The sequence below is a fragment of the Typopeltis vanoorti genome, chromosome 3 (genome assembly GCF_054136105.1).
Source record: "Typopeltis vanoorti isolate ZY-2024b chromosome 3, IOZ_Tvanoo_1.0, whole genome shotgun sequence".
NCBI classification, from domain to species: Eukaryota; Metazoa; Arthropoda; class Arachnida; order Uropygi; family Thelyphonidae; genus Typopeltis; species Typopeltis vanoorti.
The window spans coordinates 137,447,124-137,467,726 of NC_143551.1; the positions used below are offsets into that span (position 1 = coordinate 137,447,124).

Genomic DNA, 20,603 nt, shown 5'->3' on the forward strand with positions numbered 1-20,603 from the left:
TTGGAAAAATCACTGAAAAGGTTATACTCACAAGGCTACAAGCAATCACTGACAAGCTCGGAATCATCCGAAACGAGCAATTCGGATTCCGCAGAGAACACTCCACAGCACAACAAATACACCGTCTGGTAGAATACATAGCAGGAGGCTTTAACTGGAATCTCCAGACGGCTGCAGTCTTCATCGACATAGCGAAGGCCTTTGATAAGGTATGGCATCAAGGACTTCTCTACAAACTTATACAACTTAACTTCCCAATAAAACTAGTCAAACTAATTAAAGCATACCTAAGTGACAGACACATGCAAATCCAACTAAATGGAACAGTGTCATCCAAACGCAAGATCCGTGCAGGAGTGCCACAGGGCTCCCTCTTAGCACCTCTACTGTTCTCGATCTATACAGCTGATATCCCCCCAAACCCGAGAAATATCATTACAGCATTATATGCGGATGACACCGCGATACTTTCAAGATCTCGCAGCCCTCAGTTAGCAATTAGAAGGCTGCAAGGCAGCATCAACACACTAGAAACTTGGCTAACAGATTGGAGGATCCAGGTAAACCCCCTGAAAAGTTCTGCTGTGCTGTTCTCCAGAAGAAAAGTCACCAGCAAGGATGACATCCAGCTCCACGGACTCAAGATCCCATGGGTAACAGAAGCAACACACCTTGGTGTGAAACTGGATAGCAAACTGCTATTTAGTAATCACATCAAACTAACAGGAGTGAAGACATCCAGAGTAATTGCACAACTCTACCCCCTGATCAACCGCAAAAGCAAACTAGATGTAAGAAACAAGCTAACGCTGTACAAAACTGTAATTCGCCCAGTTATCACCTACGCCTCTCCAGCATGGAGTCATACCTCAGAAACCAACATACAAAAACATAAGAAACTCCCAGATCCACCGAGAAGTAAACATCCCTTACATCCGCTCGCATCTCCACGACTTAGCTGAGAAATTCTTTTCCAAGGCAACCCTGCACTCAAATCCACTGATCAAACAAGCCAACAACTACAGTGAAGCAATACACTGCAAATACAGAAGACCAAAATCTATTCTACTACACAGCGAACATCACTAACTTCAAGCCCCAATAGGGCGAGCAGGTAGCTCAATAATACCTCATTCACAGTATCACTTACAGAGATAAAGGGGAAAAAGAAAAGCATTTTTGCTTCACCCATCCAGCCAGTAACGTTATGCGTTATGTGTGGTATCTCCACTTGGGCCTGGCTCCCACTGAAGAGCCCTCAATAAAGGTCGAAACTAGTCTGGGTAGTGACCCTTCCCTTAATGCATAACATTAGACATATCCGCAAGGAGATGTGTTTTGCATTATGAGAGATACCGAGATAGGAGTGTTGGTAGCTTGCTCCACCTTTGCAAGGAGTCGTCCTGGTGCTGTACCACCTTACCCCAGTCCTAAAAATACCTTCAGGTGCAAACATTGTTTGCTCACACTTGGATAAAGGATTAAACTAAATTTATTATAAGGATGTACATTATCTCATCTGTTATTCATTATTTATATGGATCACATTATGAAGGAAAGTGGTATTAAACCTGATATCAAAATTGGAGATGTTAATCTCAGCTCATTGCTTTATGCAGATGACATTATACTTCAAATAAATCTGCTACAAGTCTGAAAGATTCCCTGACTAAATTGAATAACTCTTGTAATAGATATGGTATGAAGGTCAGCATTAAAAAGACAAAGAAAATAGGCAGAAACACTGAAAATATCAACTGCATTGTGAATGGAGAACCTATAGAACAAGTAAAACATTTCAGCTACTTAGGCACGATTTTTAGCGAAGATGGTAAATTAAATATGGAAATAGACAACAGAATCAACAAAGCTGGTATGGTAGGAAGTCAAATGAATAAATTTATATGGAATAAGAGAGAAATTAGCTGTATACAAGACCGTGTTCAAACCGATTTTAACTTATGGATCCGAGAGCTGGGTTAAAATAAAACACTTGACCAAAGACTAGAGACCACAGATATGAGAGTCCTGAGAAAGATTAGGGCATGAACAGATGTTATCAATGGCAATATCATATTAAAAATGAGGATATTAGGAAAGAACTTTATATTGTCAGCAACCAGGAATGCATTAGCAGAGTTAATCTCAGGTGGAATGGTTACTTAAACAGAACGGGCAAGGAAAGATTAGCAAAACAAGTGTTCTCTGCCAGGTTAGTAGAAAAAAGACCCAGAGGAAGACCAAGATGAAGGTGGATGGATACAGTAAAAAGTGCCTTAGAAGACAGAAATATAAGACCTGATAATATTGGACTATTGACAGGTAACAGACTGATTTGGAGGAAAATTGTAGATAGGAAGTTAGTAATCATTGTAAATTTTTCATGTAGTGCTATCATATCCTGTACACCCCTTAAGGATATATATATCAAGAATTTGATGATGACTAATTGAATTTTTTTTCCTCATATTAATGCACTATACAAAATATCTTGAAACAAATCAGTTTTATTCAAAATACAAGGAAATAATTGTATTTTGAATTTAAAAAAAAAATTTAATTGTTGGGTGTGCTGAAAAACAGCACACATGCACAAGTGGCAGAATATAGAGAGTGGCATAATATGTAGCAGGAAAAAAATGCATAGAAACGAATCTGTGTAAATCGGGGGTTAGCAGTATATAATCAAAATAAAGAAATATTCTATTATTTTCATTCCTCAAAGGGATGGAGAGCATTCTTTTAGTCCTAGAAACTGATGTTCCTATATTATATTATGACTGTTCATACTAAACAGTGTTATTGTGCATTTGTTCATTTCACTGAGTTGTAAAAAAAAGACTTTTCTCAGGAGAAACATTCTACTAACCTGTATCAAGGTTCAGTTAATTTACAAAACAGATTGGGAAGGAGGGGTAGGAAAAAGTTCCTCTAACTGAACAAGCAGGTTTTTCTAACAACCTAACATCACAGAAGTCACTATAATAATTTCCTACTCATTGCATTTCAAAGAAAGTATAGAGCTGAAGTGTTGAGGAAAGAAGTCTCTATGATGAATTTGTTCATATAATTTTGATAATTTCCAAATATGAAAATACTTTTCTTATATTCATAGGATCTCATTCATAATAAAGTTTCACAGTATAAACAACACTATGAGAAGAAAGCACATTTATTAAACTCACTAATATTTTGCTGGTTTTCTACCCAGCATCATTAGAGCACAGATCACAATTATGACTGTGACAGGCGCACAGCACGGAACTAAGGAATTGTGCAAAACAATTCAAATTGTAACTGAAAACAGAATTGATGTTTTTACACAGTCAGAACTCATAGTATTGTCTATACTGTTTATGCATGGGTCAGATAACTATAAAGTAAATTTGTTAGACTCCCAGTTCTTTGGAAATTTAATGCAACCATACTTGCTGAAATTGGTAGAGTGCTTCATAGCTGACGCTGATACTAAAAATAGTCTCTCGGATCTATAACAACTTGTAATATAGATGTTTTCCTCCATCTGATCCTATATGTGAAGGAGTATCCAGAGCTTGGTCTGCCAATCCCAACTGCCATACAGATGATAGTGGATGCAAATTTTGTGTTCTTCAGGGCAGATGTTAACTGATAATTTCCAAATATGAAAATCTACCAGTCTGTCCAAAGTAAGCTAAACCTGCAGGCACAAGGAACTTTATACACAACAGGATGAATTGATCTTTAGGAAGTAGCTAGCTGAATGAAAGGTTTGAAAATGCAGGGAGATCCTATCTGCATTGACCTTGGGCTATTTTTTTCTGATGTCTTCTTCTTCTTCAACCTTTTGGTTCTGTCCACTGCTGGACGAAGGTCTCCCCCCATGATTTTCCTAACCACTTGGTTTTCAGCCTCTCCCATCCATCTCACTCCTCCAATTTGTTTCACTTCATCCCTCCACCTTCTTCTCGGTCTTCCACTTTGTTTTGCTCCATCCATTAGTCTCACTCTGTTGTTTTTCTAGTCTATCTTCCATCACTGCAACTGGCAATATGGCCAGCCCATCTCCACTTACCCTGTTTAATGTATTTTACAATATCCGTGACACCTGTTTGAGATCTTATCCAGGTATTTGTCTTCTTATCTCTTAATGTTATTTTTAGCATACTTCTCTCCATGCGATGTTGTGTTGTTCTCAGCTTTTTGTTTAGGACTTCTGTTAAAGTCCATGTTTCTCCTCCATATGTTAGGACAGGAAGTATGCACTGGTCGAAAGCTTTCCTTTTTAGACTCATAGGGATGTCACTTCTGAATATATCTCTCATTTTCCCATAAGCCATCCATCCAAGGTGAATTCTTCGTTCAATCTCTTTTCTTTGACAATCCTCAAAGGATAACAATTGGCCCAAATATACATATGAAGTAACTTTTTCTATTTCATGGTTTTCAACTTTGACAGTTCTATGGTTTATGTATTTATTCATCATTATTTTTGTTTTTTCTCTATTTATTTTTAATCCAATTACTTTGGAGGCTTCATTTAGCCGATTTAGACTTTCTTCGAGATCTTCAAGATTATCTGCAAATTTCAGATGATGCAGCCTTTCTCCATTTATGTTTATTCCTCTTGTTTCCCAATCAAGGCTTCTAAAGACTTCCTCTAGCACAGCTGTAAATAATTTGGGAGATATGGTGTTGCCTTGCCGGATGCCTTTTTATTTTGGGATCCTTTCTTTTAGGGTTACACGGTGATCAGCATTCATTTTAAAATTTTTTATGGAATTTACAACCGTGTTAAAAAACTTTTTTATTATCCCAACGTTTCGATCTTCACATCAAGATCATCATCTGGAGCGTACATAAGTATACAGAACAAGCTGAGTTACATCATTAACTGTAAGCTAGAGAAACAACGATTTGATCACGTTATTTTACTGGCGTGACCTCTGGTGAATAATTAAAAAAAAAATTAAATTAAAAATAAAATAAAAACTTTTTTACATCAAGCTAAATTCTGTTTTTACAATGACAGGAATAAACATTCTTTTAGATGGTTTTCTTTCAGAAACAATTGGTGTCCTATTTTTAGTATTACAATTCCTATTTTTGATTTACAATACTGGATTTTCTACAGTCCTGTTAATAGTTGTTCTTGGTGAGGAAGGTTGGATATATGCCTTCCATATGTTTGGGATTTTTAAACCATCATTGTTGTTCAGATTGGGGGTGGTTGCTGATAATCTCGCAGGCTTCCTTGAATTTCCATTCGTACCATGTTCTAGTGTGATGTAGACAGCTGGTGGTTTTCCAGTCAGTTCTGTGTAAGGTATTCAGGGCATGATCAGAAAGGCCAGCTTCACCATAATTATTATATTTAATGTGTCGTTTATGTTCTTTTTGTCTAATAGGAATAGTGCGTCCTGTTTCTCCTATATATGGTATGTTGCAAGTACAATAAATCTGGTATACTCCAGGGTGAGCTAGTGGGTCTTTGGATGAGTTGAGTAAGTTTTTTAATTTTGCAGGAGGTTTAAAGGTGGCTTTGAGGTTGTACTTTTGTAGTACTCTGTTTATTTTGTCTGATATTCCTTTAATATAGGGAATAGTTATAGTTTTACTGTAGTCTGGTTTGTCTTTGTTTTTTATTGTGGTTTTGTAGAGAATTTTGTTTATAGTATTTTGGCTGTATCCTTTATATATCCTATATATTAATAATATTAATAATATATCCTATATATTATTGTACTTGCAACATACCATATTTAGGAGAAACAGGACGCACTATTCCTATTAGACAAAAAGAACATAAATGACACATTAAATATAATAATTATGGTGAAGCTGGCCTTTCTGATCATGCCCTGAATACCTTACACAGAATTTACTGGAAAACCACCAGCTGTCTACATCACACTAGAACATGGTATGAACGAAAATTCAAGGAAGCTTGCGAGATTATCAGCAACCACCCCCAATCTGAACAACAATGATGGTTTAAAAATCCCAAACATATGGAAGGCATATATTCGACCTTCCTCACTAAGAACAACTATTAACAGGACTGTAGAAAATCCAGTATTGTAAATCAAAAATAGGAATTGTAATACTAAACATAGGACACCAATTGTTTCTGAAAGAAAACCATCTAAAAGAATGTTTATTCCTGTCATTGTAAAAACAGAATTTAGCTTGATGTAAAAAAGTTTTTATTTTATTTTTAATTTTTATTTTTTTTATTCACCAGAGGTCACGCCAGTAGAATAACATGTGATCAAATCATTGTTTCTCTATCTTACAGTTAATGATGTAACTCAGCTCGGTACGTTCATCATCTGGAGCGTACATATACCTATGTACGCTCCAGATGATGATCTTGATGTGAAGATCGAAACGTCGGGATAATAAAAAAAATTTTTAACACGGTTGTAAATTCCATAAAAAATTTTTAAAATGAATGCTGATCACCGTGTAACCCTAAAAGAAAGGATTACGATAATTCATGGAGATTCGACCCACAAGCGATGTAACCAATACGGTAAGCTGAAGATCCAAGTTTCAAATTTGATCAATCGACTGGCGTTTTTTATACAGTGCAGGGACAGCGATATCACTCCTAACTGCATCAGGCTAAAGAGGAAATTCACTTCAACAAAGGCACAAAGAATATACCACCGCATGGAGAAAGCACTACTGAGAGAGCAGATCCAAGCTACCAGAAAGAACCTAGCCGCTACACAAAACCAGCTACTAAAAGAAAAAACGGAGCTGTCTAGCTACTTAAACGCAGATATCTGGATAATCCTAGAAAGGATTAGAGACAACACAGCAAACCACATCCAACAAATGAAGAAAGAAAACCTAATTTCCAAATTTCAAAGACTAAAAGAATGACAAGACCAGCCCCCATATTCAAAGTTTGCCACAGTGAACAAGAACAACCAACCAGAAGCAAGAAACAACAGGAGCCACCAATCACCCGCAGGTATCAATAACATAATTAACCTATCTAACAACGCTCTAAACAAAGACGAAATCTCTATACTTAACAACGGTTTAAATTTTGCTATAGCACCAAAAACGACAGACAAACTTGAAGTTATTTGTAATATGGAAAGAGGCCTAAGATTCATACCTAATAACATAGCAGACAAAATACGTATAGAAACTGCGAACATTTTAAACCATAACAAAACAATAACAAGCAACATAACTAAACATGAATTAACAGCGATAAAATCACTTAAAACAAATCCGAACATAATAATAACCAGAGCCGATAAAGGAAATGCCACTGTCATTTTAAACCATACCACTTATATAGAAAAAATGAATCTGCTGGTCTCTGACAATAACACATACAAACTAGTTAACTACAACCCAACTAACAGAACAAAAAACAAAATGGAGAAACTACTTAAATCAATTACCACATGGCCCGAAGATACAATCAAAAAACTGTTCCCTCAATATGCGCTCCCCTAGAATTTATGGGCTACCAAAAATTCATAAAGAAAACACTCTGCTAAGACCTATCGTTGAAGGAATTGATAGCCCGACGTATCACTTAGCCAAAAAATTAGCGGCAACACTCAAGGAGTTGGTATGTCATTCTCCCTCCTATATCAAAAACACACAACACATCATAAACATGATCAAAGACATTACATTAGAAAAAGATGATTTATTAGTCAGTTTTGATGTCTCTGCCCTCTTTACGAATGTCCCAATCAATGACACAATCCTTCTCCTACAAAACAAATTCCCTCCAGATATCATGGCGCTTTTTGCGCATGTATTACGGTCGGGTTATTTTGTATGGCAAAACGCCTTCTACTTACAAAAAGAAGGCACAGCCATGGGCTCGCCATTATCCCCTCCCCCCATTGCTAACTTTTACATGGAACATTTTGAGCAACTTGTCCTAGATTCCTCCACTCTAAAACCCAAAGTCTGGCTTAGATACGTTGACGATGTTTTCGCGATCTGGTCCCATGGCCGCCAGACATTAGACACATTCCTTAGCTACCTAAACAAACAACACAAACGCATACAGTTCACAACTGAAATTGAAAAACACAACACATTTCCGTTTCTAGATACACTTGTCACACGTCTTCCCTCGGGCAATCTTTCCTTCACTGTTTACCAAAAACTGACACATACGGGACAATATATACACATAAACTCCTACCACCACCCAACTCAAAAACTAGGTGTAATCAACACACTAAAAAACAGAGCGCAGAAGATTTCTTCCAGTGAACAGGCACTGAAAGACGAGTTTAAAATTATCAGTAATAACCTACAAAAAAATGGATACAGCCAAAATACTATAAACAAAATTCTCTACAAAACCACAATAAAAAACAAAGACAAACCAAACTATAGACTATAACTATTCCCTACATTAAAGGAATATCAGACAAAATAAACAGAGTACTACAAAAGTACAACCTCAAAGCCACCTTTAAAGCTCCTGCAAAATTAAAAAACTTACTCAACTCATCCAAAGACCCACTCCCTCCACTAGCTCACACTGGAGTATACCGGATTTATTGTACTTGCAACATACCATATATAGGAGAAACAGGACGCACTATTCCTATTAGAGAAAAAGAACATAAACGACACATTAAATATAATAATTATGGTGAAGCTGGCCTTTCTGATCATGCCCTGAATACCTTACACAGAACTGACTGGAAAACCACCAGCTGTCTACATCACACTAGAACATGGTACGAATGGAAATTCAAGGAAGCCTGCGAGATTATCAGCAACCACCCCCAATCTGAACAACAATGATGGTTTAAAAATCCCAAACATATGGAAGGCATATATCCAACCTTCCTCACCAAGAACAACTATTAACAGGACTGTAGAAAATTCAGTATTGTAAATCAAAAATAGGAATTGTAATACTAAAAAGAGGACACCAATTGTTTCTGAAAGAAAAACCATCTAAAAGAATGTTTATTCCTGTCATTGTAAAAATAGAATTTAGCTTGATGTAAAAAAGTTTTTATTTTATTTTTAATTTTTATTTTTTTTATTCACCAGAGATCACACCAGTAGAATAACATGTGATCAAATCATTGTTTCTCTAGCTTACAGTTAATGATGTAACTCAGCTTGTTCTGTATACTTATGTACGCTCCAGATGATGATCTTGATGTGAAGATCGAGACGTCAAGATAATAAAAAAGTTTTTTAACACGGTTGTAAATTCCATAAAAAATTTTAAAATTTTATTTTGGGAACTTTTCACTATTTTTATATAATTTAATCACAGAAGTTGCATTATTGTAAATATGTTTTAGTGTTTCAATATATGATTCCTCAGTTCCCTGGGTTTCAAGAGCTTTTAGTGTTGCAGATGTTTTAACTGAATCAAATACTTTTTTGTAATCTATATAGGCCAGACATAAGGGTTTATTGTATTCAATTGATTTTTCAATGAGCTGTCTTAATGTGTGTAATGTAATGTACCCTTAACATATAGGATTTGAATGGTTTGCTGTGATCCTGTGTGATGAGTATAAATGGAATGGGGAGGGGGGAGGGAGTGCATGCAGTATTTTATCTACTTTATATGGGCTGTAGTCATTGGCTAAAAAAGTGTTGCAAAGGTTCCTGAGCTCTCAGTTTCAAGGGCTGTGTCATTTGAACAAATAGCTCTGCCTTGGTGAGTAAGTATTTTGAGGATGCCATAATTGTTGGGAAGAGTGGTAATGAGATTGTTTACGTAAATACCTTTCTATATAAGTGGGTTTTCTGTAAATGGAGAAAGATAATGAGCCATTAGAAAGTAACGAAACTAATGTATCTAGAAAGGGAAGACAATTGTTATTATTATTATTTTTTTCTATAGTGAAATTTATTTTAGGGTACTGGCTATTAAGATCTAATAGGCTAAACAGTGAACACATCAACACAGCACAGCCAGACTATTGGTTTAAGTGTGGCTGTGTTGAGTTCATGGTGGATGTGTTCGCTGTGACACAAACTTCTCCAAATTAACTTTTCGGTTAACCAGCCAATAGAGGGCACTTCTGATGTTAGTTTTGTGTCAGTTATAAATTTCATTGTTTCTAATGTTTTAGTATAGTGCTTATGTGCTTGTCACAGTTAAAATTTGTGATCTGAAGATGTTGGGTAGAAAACCAGTGAAATATTAGTAAGTTCAATAAATTCTTCTTGGTATTGCTTATATTGTGAAACATTATTATGAATAATCAACATCTAAGCCTTTTGGTATGATATAGATGTAGGACTGCCTTCCTGCATGAAACAAAATCATAATCAAGGATAAATAAATAAATAAATTTTCCAACATCCTGGTTTTATTTATTTAGCGTGTGATGATACGACGGTTTGAGGCCCATTTTAAAGGGAAGTACGGCACCATCTCAACCCCCCCCCCTAATTTTATCCAGACTCAGGACCGGCATAGCTGACAAATCAGGCCTATGGCTGGGTTTTAAGTAGTATTCCTGACTATAATCCGCGTGTGTTCACATGGCTGGTTTGCCTGTTCCGGGGGAAGAAAAACCTGAGTTTCCGGGTGAAAAACTTCTCTACCTCCATATAAGACCGGCTAACTCACCTTTAGTCGAAAGAGACCAGATAAAGGTTCCTCACATCACAGACAGGAATTGAACCCAGGTCTTTCTGACCAAAGAGCTTTGCCTATACAGACTGAGCTACAGAGGCTCCTAGTCACTCATTCAAGCTTAGGAATGTCATCCTCACCACCTTCACATTCATCTAATTGTCCTCTAATGTTTTGCTGCAGTTTTATCCTCAAAACCTTCATTTTCATCACAGCATTCAAGACTCATCATCAATGGATGCAAAATGGTTCACTTCTAATGGGATATCATGTTCATACGCCATGTCTATGATTAAATTGTTAATCATGGAGGATACATCAGATTTGCTCACCCACAGATAAACTACTGACCTCCTTTAGCTGGTGAAGATGATGTCAGTATATTTTTTTCAATTGCTTTAACTCAGATGTTGAGAGCCTCTTCAACATGTGGATCATTAACATTTACACTTTCATTTTTTTTGAAGGTCCTCGTGTATTATATCGACAGTGCACATTTGTCAAGTTTCTTTTGTTGTATGGTGTGATAGTGGATTTTGTAGATTAAACCAGTTATCATAGATAGTTGGGGTTGACCAGTGTTAAGCAGTTGGTTTTTAATTTAAGTAAATAAATTCTGTCAAGCAAGCATCTTATTATCAAAATGAAATTTTGATAATAGGATCTCTACACAGGCTGTACTATTACATCCACATCTGCTAGGAGCATTGCAAAACTGAGAACAACTACAGTACAACGATGTGTTGGTTCTACTGACTGAATGAGTCATGCAGCACTCCATGCAGTTAAGGTTATTCACTAGCCCAAATAAATGATGCAAATTCTTGTTATATTCTGATTTTGGCTGTGTTCTTCGACTTCTTTCCCCAAAAAATGGTATTCCTGATTAATTGGAATGTATTGTATTTTCTCAATTGGTTGAATCATTTGAGTGAATAATTAAGAAGAAAAAAATATACATTAATGTTACTTAAATTAAGGGGATATTAAATCCCACATAGTTTTAAAACCGAATAAGAAACTCAAAGATTGGAATCAGAGAGTTTCTTGCCGAATATAGTAAACTATAAGGTATCGGCGACACTAGCGTTAGCCAATGCAAGTGATCCTAGTACGTAGTACAATACCGGACGACTCTTTGCAAAGGTGGAGGAAGATCAGATCGCTATTCTTAGGTATTTTCCATAATGTAAAACCACATTTCCTAGGAAATGTATGCTGTTATTACATTATGGAGGGAGGTCACTACGCAGACCGGTTTCAGCCTTTTTTGAGGCTTCATCAGTGAGTAGCTAGACCTAATACCAAAGTGTATAGCGAAAAGAACTTATATACTCTGCGAACGAGTTTTCCAAACAGGTGCAACCATTAAGTTACTTAAGTATAAAGAGCTAATAAGCTTCATTTCGGCAATGAAAAACATTACTTAAATTAAGGGGATATTAAATCCCACATAGTTTTAAAACCGAATAAGAAACTCAAAGATTGGAATCAGAGAGTTTCTTGCCGAATATAGTAAACTATAAAGTATCGGCGACACTAGCATTAGCCAATGCAAGTGATCCTAGTACCTAGTACTAGATCTCTCTGATTCCAATCTTTGAGTTTCTTATTCGGTTTTAAAACTATGTGGGATTTAATATCCCCTTAATTTAAGTAATGTTTTTCATTGCCGAAATGAAGCTTATTAGCTCTTTATACTTAAGTATACATTAATGTGTTATCTCATTGTTTAAAGGTTCTTGTTCTTTGTCATATACTGTTTCTACAGTTTCTGGACATGATTCAGGCCTTGTGACGGTCCTTGTAAATTTGAGGATTTACCAGGACCCTCACAAGGCCTGAATTCTGATTCATGCTCAAAAGCGAAATGTATTCAGCAAGGGTGATGATGCCCACTATGTTACAATGCAATAATTGTACTCAAAAGAGAAATGCTAGGCTATCTTCACCATACTGGTACCATCCATAACTGAACCCTCCAGGCCATCCATAACTGAAGCAGGGCATGCACACCAAAAATTAAATGACAGCTTTCTCACTAACCAACCATTTCAACACCATCAAGCACACATCCATTGCAATTTTTGGTTTAAATACAGATGAATTTGTGAGTGTTCAACAAGTAATCTCTCATTATCTTCTCTGGCTCAAAATTTTTGTCCTTCTGTGTGAATCACCTGCTAACTTCATCATTCCCCTTCAATAAAAAAGTTTAAGTCAAATTGTGAATGGATATGCTAACAGCAGTGCCAAAAGATAAGTACTTTTTTTTGTTTAGTCAATAATATTAAGTTAATTTGTTGTAGATTTTTATAGTTTTTTTTTTTATGTGTGTAATAGACTGAGTTGTGTAGATTTTAGGAAAAGCTTGTCTATTTTGTATTAAAGTAGATACTGACAGTGTAGTGCCAATGTGTAATAGAACAACAATAGCCAAGATATATTTGTTAGGTGTAGGGAATGTGAATATACAAGATTTTGTTCACTGCAATGCATGTGTTTTTGTCACAAAGTTGAAAGATTTGAAGGAAAGCAAGACTGATGAGCAAATGTATAGGAACTGGTGCCCTGTGCAGTCTAGGAAATGTTAGTGTTGGCAATATTGTCAAAAGTCAGGACGATGAAACTGCACACTTTCATGGAGTCCATCATAGGACAAAGAGCAAGAATGAAAGATTGCAAAAATGTGACGTGACTAGTACAGCTGAGAAGAGAAAAATGCAATTGACAAGGCAAGAAACAAGAGCATATAACTAAGTGAGAGAAGGAGATTAAGGAAAAAAATTTTTATAGTGATCTGATTCAATGATAAGGAGTACTTAATGAGAGCATGACTAAATTCTGTTTCTCTGATGTAAAGATTAATATATTATTGAATCTCTCAGTATGCAAAAAAGGTAAGACAAAAGAACTGATTGTTTTGGTTGGCAGTAATGAGTTGAAAGGTGAAAAATACTGTATGAGAGAAAATATGAGAGAGTTACTGGAAAAAGTGAAAAAGAAGAGTGAGAAATAAAAACTAAGCCTGCTGTCATACTATAATAGAAACATGTTGAGGAAGACTACAATGATCAAATGAATTAATGCACAGGTTGTGCAAAAGGAATGGTGTGAAATACGTAAACCTATAGATTGATGGATGAAAGGACTTATATAATTCTGTATGACTGCATGTGAATGGATTAAGAGGTAAGTGCTTAGGGAAAGGTCTATTCACTGAGAGCATGGAAGTACAAAGTTAGGAATACTAACGCTATTAAGATGGATGCAGGTGGCTGTGCAAGAAACCATGATATAAGCGAGTGTAAGAATGACCAAAAAATGTGGAATCTAGTCTCGTAAGTGAAAAAATCAAATAGGATAGTCAATACAAGGTGTAAATTTGGTTGGTGTGTGTGTGTGTGGGGGGAAGTCTAAGGGAATCCACCGTTTATGTATACTAACGGTAGAATTATCAGGAATAAGGAGGAGTTTTTGGAATTGGTTGGTTCAACCTCACTTAAAGTTATAGGCATTAGTGAGACTTGGATGAGAGCAGATGATGTAGTTAGAGGGACAGAATGTGAGGGGTTAGTATTTTCAAAGAAAATAGAGAAAACAGGATGGGGATGATACTGCTGGTGATAGCAGTATGTTTGAAGCGATTTGGTGTGAGAAAGAGGTCAACATTAAAAAATATACAGTTGGTTGCTGATATAGGCCATGGGGTGCTAAGAAATAATTACTTGAAACAGTATGCAATGGAGAGAAACTGGGATTTGAGCACTGGATGTAGTAATAGGATCAGATCTGTCCATAACAACGTGACCACACTGCCTGTGACTGAGGAAAGTGAACATGTAGTCATGACTTGGGAGGTTGTGAAACATGGAATTTTCAGTTAAGAAGGTATATGCAGAACTGCAGGGGAGGTGATTATGAAAAGCTTAGGAGACAACTTTAAGCAGTGTCAAGGCATAAGAATCTGCAAGGGGGGGAGTAGTGCATGATAGTCAAGGGATATACGAAAGAAGCAATATCAGACTGTGTACTCAAAATCAAAAGGATAAATCAAGTGGGAGTTAGATGAATGAGCAGTATCTTTAAGCAGAAGCTCCAATAAATAAATAAAATATGGTGGATATATAAGAAGAAAAATTATCAGCATGATAAGGAAGGTAAAATCAGATTATAAGAAGAAATTAGCCAAGCAGGTCAACGAAAATATCAGAGATAATTACTATATGGCAGTGAAAGAAAAAATGACTATGAAAGGATAACTTTAACAAGTGCTGATGGTAGCGAGGTGACAGAAGCAGACAAAATAGCTGAGTTGTTTAGAACACTATGCAAGGACCTACCATCCAAGTGAGGATACTGTGACAGGTACTGATATGAAGAATTGGAAGTACTTTGGATAATGCACAATTTCAATGCCAATATGGAAATGGAATTAAATGTGATATCAGTATTTGTATTATGAGAATGTGCACAGGAATTAGTATTGTCTCTAATTAAACTTTAACTTAAGTCTCAGCATTGGTCAGGTCCTAAGTGAGTGGAAGGAATGCAAAATAGTTCTGTTACATAAAGAAGGTTCCAAGACTGCAGTAGAAAATCACAGCAAAATGAGTACCTTGTTGATGGTAAACGTACTAGAAAAGTTGGTCATAGATAGAATTCAGAAATGCGTTGATAAGAATATGATACTGTAGGATATTGGTATTAAAATTCAGATATACCACAAGATAAAAATTTAAAAAAATGAATTAAAGTTAAGAAATCAGTAATGCAGTATTATTTTGTTATTAGTTAAACATGGTTGTTTTTGTATGTCATGAGCTAGCTTTGGCTAGTGAAGTTTTGCTTACTTATGTATTTAGATTAAATACAATGAGGGTAACATTGCTTTGTGAAGGGTAGGCCTTCACAAAGTAAGCACTAATGCATGCCTTAGTATTAACTTTTTATAACAGAGTGACAGCTGAGATTTATAAAGGAAATCTTTATAAATCTCAGTTATACATCGATACTGCTGGATTTTACAAAGGCATTTGAGAGGATATAACAAGGAACTCTGCTATGATGGATACGAAACTAGTAATGTGAATACAAGGGTAGTTGATCGACAGATATCAAAGAGTAAGTATGATTTCTGTGGTTATAAAGAGAAGCAAATCCAGAAGAAAGCAGACTGCTATTGCTTGGACCAGTGCTGTTTAATGTTGCATAAATGTGTAAAGTTATGCATTTTGGGATGAAAAGATTACATACATGGAAATGTTTCCAGGAAACCAATGAAGCCATGATTTGGGGATGCCAATAGATTAGAGAGCTGAAGTTCATAGGGTATATTGCTAAGGTGGCCAACACAGCCCATAGGATTACTTGATTAATGAAGAGAGCACACAAACAAGTAGAGATAAGGAAGTTATCAATCCTCTTTGTAAGACTTGGAAACATCCACATATGGATTACTGTGCTTAACTCTGGTCGCCTGGGTTTCTTAGAGATTATGAAATGGAGAAGATCCAGAGGTTGTTACCTAGTTCTGTTACATAAAGGTTCCAAGACTGCAGTAGTCTGTGGACTGCTTTTTCTAATCAAAGGATGAGGATTTGTGAGTTGTAAAAGTTAGCTAATAGGTGGAAAAGAGGGGATATGATAGAAACATTTGGCTAGAAGGGCAGAACAAGAGGCCATCTCTGAAAATTAAATAGGAATGTGGATAGCAAGGGTGTGAGGACCAGATTTTTCACTCTTGAGAGTGGTGAATGAGTGGAATGAGTGCAAGTCTGTCATGAATACTTGATCTGTTGTTGAATTCAAGATGTATGATGATATTGTGACAACAGTTATGTCTTTCACAATGAGTCTCTAGACTGCAGGGAGGTACTCATGCAAAAATACTAATAAGCTACTCACAGAATATTCTGATTTTCATTCTTCAGCCCCAACACATCTCCACCACAAAAGTCACCTTCCTCCGTGATTTTGATACTCTAACTGGCTCTCCAGTGATTCCCCATGAAAAGATGCAAAACACCTCTTGGGAGAGTATCCTGAATTATGATCAGGACATAAAAGATGCCTTTTCTTGAGTCCACCATGCAGTTCTGATTATTTTTCTTGTAGATAACTTCAACATATGCTTCCCAGACTGAATCAATCGATATTTTCTACAGATATTGTCAGAGTTTAGTTTTGTCTCTAAGGTTTAATTTTTGGTTTAAAATTCTTTCAATTTCAATGTTTTTCTCAATAATATTTATATATCTGAATATACAGTTTATACCTGAACATTTTTCAACTTGCTTTATGCAATCATACCTAAGAGAAGGCACAGAAAATTACTTTAGTATAACCAGATGCATAATACTGGCTATTAGACATCAAGCTGATTTAATGAAAGACAATACTGGATTATGACTATGTTTAATTACAACTGATATTTTGTTTAGGTTATTACAAGAAAATATTTAAAGCTTTGAGTTGGGATGGAGCAGTAGTCTTCCCCAATTTTTGATAGCTTCTGACAAACATATTTTTTTAAGTTAGATGCATTCATCAGTGCTATGCAGATGAAGGGTTCATGATTCTGATTTTGTGTAATTTTTAACATTCTACCTAGTAAAAAAGATTCCAAAGCATGGTCTGCTAGACATGATTTGCCATATCTCTTAAAATTGTCTTTTTCATTTTCTTTTCTTTGCACAGTGACTTATAGATCTACTTAGAAGAGTAGGTCACTGTTTTGGGGCATTTGCCCATACCAGAATAGTTTGTGATGTATGGAATCCATAATGCCTGGGTAGAAGAGATAGCATGATTGGCCTTTTGAGTGGAGTGTATAAAGGATACTAGTTTCTTAACAGGTAGTTTGGCTGTGACTTTGAGAAAATTTTTTATTTTATTTTTTCTGAGAATCTTCCACATATGTAGATATTAAGATGACATTGCTACCGTGGAGATACTAAGGCAGAACCAATAGGAGAGGTCATATTTACCTATACAAGTTGCCAACAGGTGTACCACCTTATTATTGAATTACTCTAGATTTAGAGAAAGATGTTGGAAGTTTATTTTGCACTTGGTTAGACTATAATAAAATTAGTTTAATCCTTTATCCAAGTGTAAGCAAACAAAGTTTGTGCCTGAAAATATCTTCAGGACTGAGGTAAGGTGGTGCAACACCAAGCAAAGGTGAACCAAGCTCTCATCACTCCTTGTCTCAGTATCTCCCATTATGCAAAGCGCATCTCCTTACGGACATGTATACTGCTATGCATTAAGGGAAGGGCCACTACCCAGACAAGTTTCGACCTTTATTGAGGTCTCGTCAGTGGGAGCCAGACCCAACTGTGGAGATACTAAGGCAGAAGCAAAAGGAGAGGTCATATTTACCTATATCTACCACCTAAATCCAGAGTAATTCAATAATAAGGTGGTATACCTGTTGGCAACTCGTATAGGTAAATATGACCTCTCCTATTGCTTCTGCCTTAGTATCTCCACGGTTGGGTCTGGCTCCCACTGACAAGACCTCAATAAAGGTCGAAATCGGTCTGGGTAGTGGCCCTTCCCTTAATGCATAGCAGTATACATGTCCGCAAGGAGATGTGTTTTGCATTATGGGAGATACTGAGACAAGGTGTGATGAGAGCTTGGTCCACCTTTGCTTGGAGTTGCACCACCTTACCTCAGTCCTGAAGATATTTTCGGGCACAAACTTTGTTTGCTTACACTTGGATAAAGGATTAAACTAAATTTATTACATTAAACTAATAGTTCTATAGTTTTTGCAATCCTTCATATCTTCTTCTCATGTAATAGTATAAAAACCAACTTCTTCCAGTCTCTAGGCAACGATCCTGTCACCCACATCCTTGTAATCAACCTATGAAACACTCTTATCCCTCCACCCCCATCCATAGCCTTAATTAACTCTGTTGGGATTCCATCTACACCTGGGCCTTTATTGCTATTAAGCTGTTTAACTGCTCTTTCAACCTAATGCCTAAGTAGAGAAGGTTCCAAATCAAAATTTTCCTGGTGAGACGGCTCCTCCAAATTTGTCTTATCCTCTCTTCCTACAGTTTCTCACAGTATTCTTTCCATCTGTTTTTGATTTCCAGTTCTTCTGTTAGTTAGTACTGCTCCATTCCTGTCTTTGCTGACATTCAATTTGGTCTTGAACTTGTGCTTTAGGTCACAAACTAAATGAAACATCCTTTTATAACTGTGCCTCCTCATCTGGAATTCTCTCTCTCTTCCCATTTATTAGTATAAAAAATTATCTTGCCCTGCCTGATGGCACTTTTGATTTCTCAATGTAATCTCATATTTTTCAGTCCCCGTGTCTCTTTGTTTCTCCAACCACCTTCTTTCAATTAAATCACATGTTGAATCTGATATCCATGGGTCTCTTGGTCTTCTTATTGGGCCAAGATAGTTCTTGGCTGTATCCTGTATTATAACCTCAACTCCTCCTCACTAGTCTCCAAAAAATCATCCAACTGAGTTGTTTTCTTCTGTGAATACACTAGGAATTTCTCTGACATCTAGTTTTAGTGGGGCATGCCTGACTTGGAGGTTTCAGAGACTCTGTCTTACTTTGGCTCTTATTAGCTGATGGTCTGCTCCAGGATAGCATACCACCCCTGTATTTTGAAGTGACCTTCTCCATTCCATCTGATCTCTATAATTCCCATGATGTCAATTTTATACCTCTCAATCTCTTTATAGTCAATATCAAGAGTACTCATCTGCAGATCCCATACATTCCATGTGCCTATGTAAAATTCCCCTCTAAGATTAATCCTATACCTTCTGTATTCCTCATTCACAATATCACTGACTATTGTTGGAGACTGTAATATACTTCTCAAACAGGACCCCTCTGCCTAAGGTCTGAATGTGGCTCTGATTATTCTGCACGACAACTGATGCAGTTTGAGATGTATTATAAGGCACAACCACGTTAACATTCTGGACTGAAGTCACTGCAAGAAAAAAAGTGGTAGAGTTGCAGAGACACTTTCACATATCTGGGAAGTTTTGATCCTCAGTTCATCCCAGTTCGGTGGGTTGGGATTTCTACCTACTACCACTACATAAAATGAAATGAAATAGCAAAATAGGAAAGATTAACCTTAGCGCTCAAATATTCTAATAGCATTGGGGAGGCAGCAAGAAGGGAAAGGAGCATTTTACAGATAATATAACAGATGTATGTTACAAGAAGTAAAGCATGGTCCAGCATCAGGTACTTTGGTTTGCCACTCCTGTACTCACTAAAGCGAGCCCTTGAGGAAATGATACATGATTAATCAATATATGATAACATACACAGCTAATCACAGATCTCATTGTTGCACACAGTGCAACAATGTTGCACACAGTGTTGTGTTGCACACAGTCAAAATGTTGCACACAGTCATGTTGCACACAGTCAAAATGAAAACTTAGTACTCATCAGCTTTGATCAAAAAAAAAGAAAAAAGAAAAAAGCATTTGACAAAAGAGCATAAATACCATTTAAAGTCTCAGGAGCCATTGGATATGGTCCTTTTATTACTGAAACAGTCCAACTATTTTATATAGGGAGGCTCTTTTCTGTTTAAAAATAAACAACCAGCTTACCTGCATATTACCATGCTCTCCCAGAATTAAGCAGCTCAAGGATTTCCTCTCTCTGGACAACTGATTACCTTAGCAATTGAACTTTTCTTGAAAAAATAATACAAGCAACATGCTATCCAAATGAACCAGCATAATAGAACCAAACCTGCAAACCAACATATGCTGATGATATCATCACCATCCTCCTAATGAGGGGTTTACTGGCATATTAATGCAGCCAGTTCGCCATTCCTCTGCTGCATCCCCTAGGGAGGTATATTTCTGACTGTATCCGTATGTGTTCACGGGGCCGGTTTGCCTACTTGCGGGATGAAAAACCCCACATAAACTAGGGGGTAAAAACCCTGCTGTCCACGCCCAAGACTGGCTAACTTGGCTATGGCTGAGG

The 20,603-nt window shown here is 36.6% G+C and overlaps 1 protein-coding gene across 4 annotated transcripts in view; it reads right to left on the reverse strand.

Annotated features, from left to right (window-relative positions):
• LOC150108594 (lysine-specific demethylase 4C-like) overlaps positions 1-20,603 on the reverse strand; it is a 366,824-nt gene that overhangs the window by 15,909 nt on the left and 330,312 nt on the right. The gene's annotated exons all lie outside the window — the stretch shown is intronic.